At 47.6% G+C, this 10,838-nt stretch overlaps 1 protein-coding gene across 3 annotated transcripts in view; it reads right to left on the reverse strand.

The window, feature by feature from the left end:
• The window catches only part of Fat1 (FAT atypical cadherin 1), a 132,222-nt gene extending 122,714 nt beyond the window's left edge, over positions 1-9,508 (reverse strand). For 2 of the 3 annotated variants that reach the window (XM_004639800.2, XM_023699661.1), the window contains exon 1: positions 6,604-6,756. The gene's annotated coding sequence lies outside the window, so the exon portion shown is untranslated. Of the gene's footprint in view, positions 1-6,603; positions 6,757-9,185 lie in introns of those variants that run through there. The other variant, XM_023699662.1, reaches the window with a different exon arrangement.
• Positions 9,509-10,838: the final 1,330 nt, after the last annotated feature.

The following is a 10,838-nucleotide window of genomic DNA, read 5'->3' on the forward strand; positions in this document are numbered from 1 at the left end:
ACAGACAGACAGACAGACAGACTGTAGGGGACTTGCCGGTTAGCTCAGTTGTTTAAGTGCCTGCGTGGAAAAACCCAGTCAGGCGTGGAAAAACCCAGTCAGGCGTGGGGGACCGCTGTTCGATCCCCAGCTCCATGTGCACCAGACTCACCCTTAAAGCAGCCTGAGCCAGCCAGCCACCCCCAACAAAAAAAATTCCTTCCCAATTTACTCTGAGAATGGTCTGGTAACAATGTAGAACTACAAACATAGTTTCTTTCACAGAACTTTAAAACTCTAGCATATACAGAGTGCTAGAGTTTAATCAATCCAAAATATCACTTTAAAGGTGTTCTTGTCCATTTGAAAGTTAAACAGATATCCTAGTTTTCCAATATCCTCAGTATAAAACCTAACACTCTACATAAGCCCACAGAACACATCTGTCAATGTTATGGAGACAAGGATTTCTAGTTGCTCTGTGCTACTGCAACATAAAAATCACATGGGTGAACAAGGGCTCCACCTGAATTTCAGCTGGGCAAGACACCCTGTGCTACTCTCTCCTCCCCTCTCTTTCCAGCCAGAGACAGGACTGGTGTCCATCGCTCATCCTCCAGCCACACATACACAGCAGGACCAACAGCCAGGGAGAAGCTCAAGTAACAGTTAATCTTGCGATCTAAGACCATCTCACCTAATGTAGTTTTCTCTGCAAAGAGAAATAATAGAAATGTTTTGGAAGAGTGGTCAGTAATTCACACTGGCCATTTCCAGCACCAAATTAGTACGGTTTGATTATGGGTCCAGTTATGCTCCTTCTGTGCTCAGGTTCACACAGAAGTGTTTCACTTAACAGTGGATTAGGAGTTCAGTGTTCCACAGATAGTAACAAGTTGGAAGTCAATGTGGACAAAGTCCCTCCTCTTCCTTCCTCTCCTCCAAAAGTTCTCCTCTCTTGTCCTTGCACCAGCACCATTGAAGAGAGCAGACGCACCCTACCTGTAAATAGACATCCTGAGGAGTGTAATTCTGCTTCTTGAGCAGTTCTTCTCCCTAAATTATTTCTGGAAATCAAACATTCTCAACAATTCCTTTATGACCGCCATCATTTGCTGAGTCTACAAGCACAGTCTTCTGAACCTAAAAATAGACTTCTCTCAAACCTGCATTTCCTTTAAACTAACACCCTATTTCTTTTTCTTATACTGTCAAAAGTCTCTTGGAAAAAAAAAAAATCCTCAGTATCATGCTGACTTCCTTACAACTCTAAAATCACTGCCATCCTCCACCGCTCTACACAAACCCTTCCGCTCTATTCTGGTAACGGAAGCAGCTTTCAGCACCACAAGTTAACATCAAATCAAACAACCTATCCCCATTTTCCCTGTCTAATGCCACATTTGATGCAACTCAATCCTTTCCTTCACACCCTTGTGTCCTTTATTGTATCAGATGCCTGAAACAGAGGCAACACAACACATAAAAAGAATGAGGGACACTACATTTTACTTGCTCCTTTAGAGCCCTTTCATTCAGTGCCTCTTTCACTTTAGAATTTGGTATTACAAAGTTTGGGCTTCCAACTCCTCCTGTACATGCATGTGTGATCTCCCGTACAGACTCACACACTCAGCCTTAATCAGGAAAAACTCCAGTCAAGTCCTAACCCCCCATGTGCCCTGGAGCACTTCTCCTGAAATGTCACTATCAGATCTAAACTATACTGTCTTTTTGCCTATTTCCTACTGCAAAATAACAGGTCTCACAAGTTACCCAAATCTGCAATGGAACAGATCAAACAGAAAGGAATGTAGACCTATGCTAAGTATGGTGACACATGCCTGTAACCTGAACTATCCAGAAGGCTGAGGCAGAAAGATCTCAAATTTGAGGCCTGCCTGCATAATTTATCAAACCCCTGCCTCAAGATGAAAGAGAAAGAAAAGGAACTACAAAACTGACCTAACTATAGCCTTCTCACTAAACAGTCCTGTGAACTGAACTACGTTACTGAATTCTGTGGGCTGCAGTTCTTTAAGGAATGAGAGGCTGGACTAAAATATAGCCTCCTATCCTTTTACATATTCCTTCTACCCTCCCTCCTCAAATGCTTTATTCCTACCATTTCTAAAAAGCTATCTACACTTGCCTTTTTTCTCTTTCTCAATTGTTCTCTTTACATTTTTCTACCACCTAGTTCACAGATGCAGTTGTTTAGGCACAGTACTTTTTTTTTTTTTTTTGTATCCCTGCTTTCTGGCTCCCATCAGATCCAAACTCCTTTGTGACACTACTCCGTAATGCAATTTAAAGATCTGTCCCTTTGGCCTGATGATTTAAGTGTATTCTTAGCCTTCAAGACTTTTGATTATCTGACCTCTCCCTGCTTTTCCAAGTCTAGTTCCCTTATTATTCCCTATTTCAAACCAAAAAGGTTTACTGCCACAGATTTGCAACAAGCTATACTGACCCCATGATATGGCCAATGGCTAGGGCTCTAACTAATGAAACATCTACACCAGTCCATGGGCACTTTTTTTTTTTTTTTTTTTTTTCTTTTTGAGACAGGGTCTCACTAGCAATTCACACTGGGCTTGCGCTTACTTTGCAGCCCAGGCTGGTCTGGAACTCTCAATGATCCTCCTGCCTCAGCCTCCCCAGTGCTGGGATTACAGGTGTTTGCCAACACATCTGGCTGATCATTAGCATCTCTAAAAGAACACAAACAGGTAGTTTTTCTACCATCACAAACAACTTCTCCTCTTCAACATTCTTTTTTTTAACGTATTTTAGTACAGGGACTACAGGGTCTCACTACACAGATCAGACTCCTGTTTTGAGCCTCCCAAGAGCTGGGATTATAGGGATGTGCGCCACCACACCCAGTTTCAAATGACCTCTGAGCGCACCTGGGGGCAGGACAGGACGGGGATGGGGAGGATGGGGACGGGGAAGCAGGTGCTTTAGTCTCTGAGCTATTTGCCCAGCCCTTAACACTGTCTTCCTTTTCCTCTATCCTTATCCCCTACCATATACAAATCATCTTCTATGTCTTTATAAGGCAACTTAAATCAGTGTCAAAGATTTGGCTATGTTCTACACAAAGAAAAAAAAATCAAGTTAAAAAGAAAACAAGATTAAAAAGAAATATTGATAACAAACTACCAATATTTTTCCTATAGATGACACAGAACAGTTAAAGTCCTTCATCTCTTTTCTCCACTCACTGTACGACACTAAAACCACATGATGGCATCTCACCTCTTTCCCTGGACTTAGTTTTTCTCCTCTCTTCCTCAGTACTATCCTACCCTACATCCACCTACCCATCCCGCCCCAGCTGGCTGAGGAGCCCTGAAGGGCACCATCATGCTCTGAGTGGATCTCTATCACACTGGACTGTGATTGTTCGTTCTTTCCCCTCATCGGACTGCAAGTTCCTCAAGGGCAGGAAATCTGATTTTTTCACCACTCTGTGCCATGTTGAGCCCAGTGTTGGCACAGAAGAGATCCACAGTTGTTGAATGGGTGGGTGGACAAAGGAATAAAGAATAAGAACAGAGAATGGAAGGCAAGAATAGTGGAGAGGAGGTATGGAAGGGTAACATTACAAAATAATACTTCTACCCTTTTCAAATTAATAGATAATCCAGGCACAAGCACCAGGTCAGTCACAACAGTGCAGATGGCTGCCCTGTAGGTGGCTCTAATTTCCAGCAATCCAAAAAGAGGTCATCAGCCATCTGAAAATGCCTCCCCATTGGCTCTGGTGACACCAGAACCGTGTCCGTATTGCATACCTTATCACAAGGTTCAATGTCTCAAGATTCTATGAAGGACAAAGATTAAATGATTGATTTTCCTCAGAGGCTTATACAAGAAATTAAATTTCATTATAGACTTATTTTCACTTAAGAGAATAAAAACTTGGAATTAAGCAAGAACTTGGCAATATTTAAATCTAGGACTTTCAGGTAAAGAAAAATGATTTTTAAAATGTTAAACACTTTTAAAACACTTCAGCATGTGCAATATATACATTTTTCATTTAACTGAGTATTTTTTTAAACATGACATGCCCCCCCTCAAGTGTGCAACAGTGGCAACCTTCTGATCTTCAATGGCGTACAGCAACCCATTTAAACACTCTTTATTGGGGGGCCGGAATATAGTTCAGAGGCACAAGCGCCTGCCTGGCAAGCACAAGATCCTGAGGTCAACGCCTAGTACAAAAAAATTAAACAAAAGAATTATTTTCCACGGTCTAAGGATAAACTGACACCTGCAAACTGAGCAATCAAGACCAAAAGATGGAATTTGGTTTTATCATCCAGTGTGTTAAACACACAAACACAAACACACACACACACACACACACACCCCTGCTAATTCCCACTCATAAAAATTAAAATGTACACGAAGCCTTACAACTTCTAAACCAGGTCCTTTAGGCCACAAATTAGGCCACAGCGGCAGCTTTTACGAGAGAAAAACCATACTAATTTGGCTTGATTTATTTATTCTAAGCAAAACCAGCCAAACATAGATGGAAAGTAGATGGTAGTAGACCCGGTAAGAGAGTAAGGACAATCTCTAAAAATCCCTTCCATTTCTAATATTCAAAGAAATGAAGCACTGGACCGATAGTTCAGCAGAGTAAAATGCTTGTTTAGGCAGGCACAGGGACCAGGGGACTATCCCAAGTGGGCCCCACCCCCTAGGCACCCTGAGACAGCAACTGACATTGGGCGTGGTGGTGCATGTAGCCACATGCCTGTAATCCCAGTGCTAGGAAGGCTGAAAACAGGAGGATCACTGTGAGTCTAATCTGTGTAGTGAGACCATGTAAACTCTGAACTAAATACATTTTTTAAAAAAAGAAAGAAAAAAGACATGATGACTTCAGAGCAGCTCAAGAGCTAAGTTTAAAGACACATATACTAGAAAAGCTGAGCATTAGGCAATGATAATGACATTAATTTGTATCCACATTTTTACTATAAATTTAAATGGCCTACTGGCATGATCACAACCCAATATACACCTCAGTGAAAAAAACTTGAACAAGCACACTACACAGGGGCCCCGACCATTTCCACAGTGACAATGTGGTTCTTACCTAATGTTAATTCCTCAAGAAATGGGTGCACAGGCCCAAACTTCTTAAAACTTACACTGAGCCTTTTAAGTGGCACATGGGCATAATTTAAGAGTTATACCAATTGCTACTTTTAAAAACTATAGTCTTTTAAGAGTCCTTACTTTTCAACCTGAAATACATAAAAAGAGGAACAGTTCTGGTTTGGAAATCAAAGCTGTTCTCCTAAGGCTCAAGAGCAGATGACAAAATTAAGCTGCAGAAGGGGACACTTTTCCAGGAGTACCTGTAACAACTGGATGAGCTGAATAATGACTAAAACTCTTCCAGGGTAGTGTGAAAGACAAAAATATTGCCTAATTTAGCACACGTAAATATCTTTCTAAATTACTCAATACTGAATATGTGAAGCATTTGGAATCCACTTTTGTAAAAGGTTAATAAATATCTGAAGGTTATGTGCCTTTTTTGTGTATGTGCCTTTTAAATATTTTCCAATTCTAATAGTTAACTATAAATACCTAATTGAGCGGGGGAGCTTTTCTACCAGGCTTCAGGGAGTTGCTTAACAAAAACCACTTAATGAAACTATAGTTCAGAGACGTATAAAAAAAAAAAATTAAGTGCACAGAAAGTATTTGAGTTTAATACATAGTCAATTGCATCCTTATTTCCAAAGCCCTGCAATTTAAGTGGGTGTGGGGGCCTACAGAGCCAAGAGAAAGGTAGCTTCCTAAAGGACAGCATCCTCAGAACAAATACTCAAGAATCAGAATCTCTTTCAATAAATTCTTAGAAGTTTGTCTTCCATAGAACATAGAAACAACTGTCCGAACCTTTTGCCAACAGTGAGCCCAACCAATCTCACCTCTCCAAATCTGCATGCGATCAGCTGCACTGAAACCTCGGGGATGCTGCCCAGGACACAGACCCTGTCCCTGGGGACACAACACCGTGGTTCCTGAGGACACAAACCATCCAAGAGCACGCGCCCACCGCCTTCCTCACCTCCCCTTCGTGTCAGTGCGCAGTGGCCTGGGTGCGAAGTCAATGAGTCAGGGGCTGGCGGGTTCGTCCCGGGCGGGAGGAGGCGGAGAGCTCGCCGGACGCCGGAGCCCGGACGGCGGTCGTTCCCCTGGTCCCCGGCGGCGGCTCCAGAACCAGCCCGGGCAGGCGCCGGTCCCCGCCTGCTGGCCGCAGCCGCAGCTCGGTAATTACAATTCGGCTCACGGTGCCAGGCCCCCTCCGCCCCCGCGTCCTCCCGAGCCGCCCCGAAGCCGGCGCCCAGACTAAACTTCCCGAGTGCGAGGACTCGGGTCGCCGCAGGCGTAGCCGGGCTCCGTCCTCCTCCCCGTTTCCAGGGACCCCGGGAGGAGCACGAGCCTGAGCTGAGCCACACAGCCAGGGAAGGAACCCACCGGCCGCAGGTCCGCACGCCGGCGAGAGCGAGTCGGTTCCTCTCCGGCACGGCTGGCCCGGCGCTGCGCCCTCGCGCAGCCCAGACTTCACTGTAGCGAACTTACTGCAAAGTTGGCTCCAAGTCCGCGGCGCTCTCGAGCCGCACGCCTCGTCGCCTCAGCGCGCCCCCGAGCGGGAGCCGGGCCTGCCGGGGACCTCACTGGGCCCGCACGTCCGCATGCTGCCGGGGCCGCCTCGCAGCCCGCGCCGCTCCGGGGCTGCCCTGCACCTCCGTTGGCCCCCGGCGCCTCACGCTCCCTCCGCGCCCGCGGATCCCTCCGCCCGCGGCCACGCCTCCCTGCGCCGGCGCTCGTTCCTGGGGCGCGGAAACTCGAGCTGGCAGCGCTCGGCGCCGGGACTCCGAGCCCGCGGGTCCGGGCCACCGCGGCGCCCTGCCCGGGGTCAAGAGCTCAGTCCCTACAAAGGCCAGCACCGGGCGCACAGAAGGGTAAACGCCCAGGGCGGTCTTGCGACACTTCGAGGAACAACAGATGGGGACTGTTCTAAAGCCGCGGCTAGTTATGGCCAGCGCGCACTGGTGGAAAGGTTTAACGTGGAATGTTCCCTCGAGGAAAGAGGAAACATTAGAAAGTCAGCCTAAGACCAAGAGGAGAGAGCTCCCCCGCGCATCCCTTAAGTTCTTAGAACCTTCAGGAAATTACTCCTGAATCTGCATTTGAATGCCAACTGCTCGGGGGATAAAACACTACAGATCTAAAAGAAATGTAGTTAGAGCCGATCTACTTTCCTTGACATCTACAGTAAGTTGTGGGGAAAGGGAAACGTTCCCTTCGCGCTCTCTTTGTGCAGAGTTTGAAACCACAGAGATTCCTGAGCCAGGCGGCGAGACCAATGTCCCCCACCTCACGCCACCCCACCCCCCCGACAAACCCAACGATAGTCTGCGGGACGAAAGGCAGCCGAGCAGCCTCAAGCAGTTTCTCAGACCTAACTCCGCGGGAGGGGGCGGGGAGGGAGACACAAACTGAAAAATCCAGTTGAACAACTACAAATTCCCTAGGAGAAAGGAAGCCCACTCCAGGCACTCGGTTCGGCGCTGTCCGGGGGCCCCCGGGGGACGAGCGTCAGGCTCTGGGGCTTCGGGACACGGCCGGGAGACGACAGTGGACCCGGCCTCGTGTTCTGTGGAGCTCGAACATTTTAACCTTTTTAACCCTGGGACGGGAGGAGGGAAATGCAGGGCGAAGCTCGAGGCAGAAAAGGGCGACAGTGTTTAGAGTGCGTATGGGATTCAAAGTTAAAGTGGTTACTTCACAAGCCGTCCTAAAGAGGTTGATTTTAAGAAAGAGGTGACCAGCAGGTTATAACTGGGAAGAAAATATAATGGCTGCAGAATGTGTGCCTATTCTAGCAATATATTCCTTGATCACTGTTTAGAATACACAAAAATTCACATACCCAATAAATATACCATTATTCAAACACCGGTTTGGTCACAGATACAATTGCGCAAAGTGCTCCCTGCGTTACAGGTCAATTTCATACACTGAACGCCTCAGAAGTGAGTGACCCGATCTCCAAGCTCAAGCCATCTGCACCCCGTGCCAAATTCTAACCCTCAGCAAAACCCAGCCACACAAGAACAGTAGCCGAGCGGTCTGAGGGATCGGGAGACGAAGGGCTTAGGGTAATGTGTGAAGATGGAAGAAAGAATGGTAAAAAGTGCAAAGACATCCGTAACATGAAAATCATAGGATTTTTTTAGACAGCATACAAAAATTTCTGGAGAAAATTACCATTTATTAATAAATGTTAGGGCGTACTAGGACTAAAACATCTGTTTGAGACGCCCGATTTTTGCTAGTTCACTGGAAAAAAAAAAAAAAAAATCCTGGAACAAGTTGGGCTTCTTCACCACAGGATCTACGGAGAGCCACAGATGCAGGCTGCTCCTATGATACTACTACGATCTTTAAGCCCAAACAGAAAGAAACAACGGTGCGTTTTTGCCTCCCATTAGCTATCCCCACATAAAAGAGAGACTTGTGGTTCAGGCTGCACAGATGCCCTTTAAATAGTTGTCTCCAAAAGGCTCAAGGAAATTAGTGGGAAGGGAAAAAAAAAAAAAAAAACGGTTCCCAAACAAAACCCTTTCCTCCAGCAAGGACTCTGGATCCAGTTCACCCAAACTGATTTTTGGAGACCTTGTAAGGAAGGGGCTGGGTAGGTGGTACAGGAAGGCTGCAGTGGCGGCGCCCAAGCTCGCCTGCGCCCACGTCCCGGAGCGCTCAGCAGCTCCAAGTTCGCGGTCCGCGTGGAATCCGCCGGCAGCGCGCCTTGCCGGCTGCCCGGACTAGAGGGCGCTGCGCCACTGCAGATCCCACGGTTCCCGATGCGCCCTCCCTGGGCACCATTTCTATAATAAGTTACATTCGAAATAATACACAGACGGCATTGCTTCTCAAGTTCTTTTGAACAGTGCACTGGGTGTATTTTATGAATTCCAAAAACTCTACAGATCTTTCCTTTCCGAGCGGTGCACAGCTAGAGGTGTGTGCAGTGCCCGGAGTGGAGACCCTTAAAAAAGATGCACACACATCTACACTCTTAGAGCCAAACGCTCCATGTTATTTCATTTACGTTTAAACTTAAACACAAAAAGGCATGCGCTGAACAAAGAACTCACCGCTCCTCCGTGCTCCGCTTTCCAGCCCTCCTGGCAGTTTGGTGAAGCCCACGAGGTTGGGATATTTCTTAGGAGCGGTGTTTGAAGCGCCAACTTTGACTCCCTCCGATCTTCAACATATCCCCAACCCGAGTGCGATCCGCCCGCACTCCTGGGACCCAGGTGGCCACATCTCCAGAGCTTCCTTCGACCAGGAGGAAACTTGAGCACCAAAGGGAGGAGGCCAGAGAGCGCGCGAGGGCCGGGAGAAGCCAAGTTTGTCAGGACATGTCCGGGCAGCCAGCCGCCGAGTTGGGTAGTTGCGGCCGGGAGCTGCGGCGGACCGCTGCCTCTGTGGCTCCCTCCCTCCCTCTTGGAGGAGCTGGGGGAGGGGAGGTGACGTCAGCGCCCCGCCTTGCCCCCGGCGCCCCGGCGCGGATGGGGTTCTCCCGCTGGGTCGGCCTCCCGGGCAGTTGCGGCTGCTGGCGCCGAGGCTGCCGCGGGCTTGCTCACCGCAGCTGTCGGGTTGGCCGCAGCCGTCCCCCCGTGAGACAGACGTCTGCCCTTCTCAACCCCGCCGCGTCCTAGCCCTCAGCTCGCGAGCAGCCCCGAGGCCCGCAGCGCGCACCTCTCGGGCTCCCAGAGCCCCTCCGGGCAGCGTTTCCCGTGCCTCGGACTGCAGGTGATGCTCTTTCTCTTCTGCAGCTAGACTTCAACGCGACGCGTCGCGCGAACGGCTTCTGCTAGGGCGGAAGCAGGAACAGTCTCTGCAGACTGGGCTGGACGACTTGTACTTTGTAGCCCTCCAACTTCTGGATGTGATGTTTTTAAATACTTGTGCTCCGGCGCCGATTGTGGTCTTTGTGTTGAAAATCACAGAGCCGTATTTTAATCCTTTCCAAATGCTCCTAAATCGTTATACCCTACTCTGAAGCGTAGAAGGTTCCGAGGGGAGGGAAGAGGGGAAGACATGAGGGAGGAGCCTATTTCTTTTTAACGTGTCTTACAAGTCAAACGTAGTGATAGGAGCTGATACACAAATCAGTCTACTCCGCACAACATTTAGATAAGTGCAAACCCTGTCGAAGTTACATTTATAAATGAATGGATCTCTTTTATGTAAGTGTCCAGGCGCCAAGAAAATATCTGCTGTGGAATGTTTTTTAATGCCACTAAAGTACCAAAATATATCTCCTGAACAGCATGAAATTCCGAGGGAGCCATTTCTGTAAACCGACCCCGTCCCCAAAAGATTGACGTTAAAATCTGAAGAACCCTGGGAAAGGGGCGGCAGGAAGCTTTTATCAATAGGTTTGCATCTGTTTGTATGACTATTGGTCAGTTTAGCTAGTGGGTCTCTGCAGGATGGGGAGCAGAATCCCTGAGAACAGGAGCGACCAGGCAAGCGGCTAAAAAAGGAAGAAGAGAAAATGATTCATGGTGAGAATAATGTGTGTGTCATTTAAGTCGCATAACTCTTCTAATTTTCATTGTTCTCATCTGTGGTATGGGGCTATCTGCTTCATCTAGTAAAAAAATTATTCAATCCCACTTATTTGCCACAGAGTTAATATTCATTGATGCAGACAGCACGTTTTACTGATCATGGAAGAAAGCGTGTAACAAGCACACACTACAAATGTAATATTAATACGCGCGCGCGCACACACACAC

This window comes from Octodon degus, unplaced genomic scaffold (genome assembly GCF_000260255.1).
Source record: "Octodon degus isolate 3935 unplaced genomic scaffold, OctDeg1.0 scaffold00114, whole genome shotgun sequence".
Taxonomy (NCBI): domain Eukaryota; kingdom Metazoa; phylum Chordata; class Mammalia; order Rodentia; family Octodontidae; genus Octodon; species Octodon degus.